Source organism: Octodon degus, unplaced genomic scaffold, assembly GCF_000260255.1.
Source record: "Octodon degus isolate 3935 unplaced genomic scaffold, OctDeg1.0 scaffold00152, whole genome shotgun sequence".
NCBI lineage: Eukaryota > Metazoa > Chordata > Mammalia > Rodentia > Octodontidae > Octodon > Octodon degus.
The window spans coordinates 3,587,618-3,589,136 of record NW_004524728.1 but is presented as its reverse complement, the minus strand read 5'-3'; the positions used below and the strand labels follow the sequence as shown (position 1 = coordinate 3,589,136).

The 1,519-nt window shown below is 44.6% G+C and overlaps 1 pseudogene; it reads left to right on the top strand.

Annotated features, from left to right (window-relative positions):
• The first annotated feature begins 295 nt into the window (after window positions 1-295).
• LOC105743704 lies at window positions 296-1,199 on the top strand (annotated as a pseudogene).
• The last annotated feature ends 320 nt before the right edge of the window (window positions 1,200-1,519 follow it).

Genomic DNA, 1,519 nt, shown 5'->3' with positions numbered 1-1,519 from the left:
GGTGGAAATGTGATAGCACACACGTAAGAAACCTAACCTGAAATCCTAAACAACCCTGGGACCTATAGCTATCAGAATATATTCTATATCAGTGATATTCAAAGTACTAGACCAGGCGAAGCTTCCAGAGTCACCGTGTGCAGAGGATGGGCTGCAGTCTAGCTTAGGTCAGGCACAAGCGCAGCAGCAGGCCCGCGGCTAGCACTGCTGAGGTCCATGCCCATGGGGAGTATGGTGGCTCCTGTCATTGCGTGCTTGCCTGCAGCTCGAGCCTTAAGTCCAACCTCGCCCGACCATGGCTTCAGCTTTGGAGGAGTTACAAAATGATCTAGAAGAGGTAAAGGCATTGCTGGAAAAGGTTTCAAGGAAGAAAGTACATGATACCCTGACAGCTGAAAAATCCAAGATTGAAGCAGAAATAAAGAATAAGATGCAATAAAAAATCACAGAAGAAACCAGAACTTCTTAACAATGATAAACCAGCCACTGTGGTTGCTCCCATCACAACAGGATACACAGTGCAGATCAGTAAATACAGATAGGATTAGTCAGGTAAGTTTGTGAAAATCTACAAGACCTTAGCTAGAGTTCATCAAGTTCCTGCTGAGAATGTGCAGGTGCATTTCACAGAGAGGTCATTTGATCTTTTGGTAAAGAATCTAAATGGGCAGAATTACTCTATGATTGTGAACAACCTCTTAAAACCCATCTCAGTGGAAGGTAGTTAAAAAAGTCAAGACTGACACAGGTCTTATCTTGCGTAGAAAGAAAGCAGAGAACACTCAGTGGGAATACTTAACTCAGGCTGAGAAAGAGTGTATAGAGAAAGAAAAGCCACCCTGTGATGCCAAGACAGCTCCTAGTGAGTGAGGGATCAATGAATGGTGTGTGTGTGTGTGTGTGTGTGTGTGTGTGTGTGTGTGTGTGTGTTTAATGGCAGAAGGATTTTTTTATTTTTTTCTCCAAATGCCTTCAGGGCATGTTTGGCTGGCTTGAGTTCTGGAGATCGAACCACAGCAACCTGAGCCTGACTGCTTTGTTGAAGCAGCCACTTAACGAACTAAGCTAAGGGGCACGCCCCCTCAATGAATGTTTTAAAGAAGATTTGTAAAGATGAAGATGATGATATGAAGTGAATCATTAATAAAGCTTGAGTGGAATCAAGAGAGATGCAAGCCAAAGGAAATTTGGAATTTTAAGACTTCAAAGTACTTTTGAAAACTGTGATTCAGAAATACTGGTATTTCCAGTAAGGGAATGTTGGTGAGCTGCACATAGAAATTTGACAGAAAGCTACAAAGTCTTCAAAGTAAAGGCAGCAAGATCCCACCCAACCTAGACTCAAGGAGTGTGTGGGAGTGTGTTCTGGCTCCTGAGTGTCCGCAGGACCTCCAAACCAAACCCAGGCATGCCGTGTGAGTGAGACCATCTGCCACGCCCTAGAGACCCCTCTGGAATCCCCCCCAAGCCGGATGAGTGAGAGAGAACTTCTGCTGTGCATTTAGGACCACCCAGATCC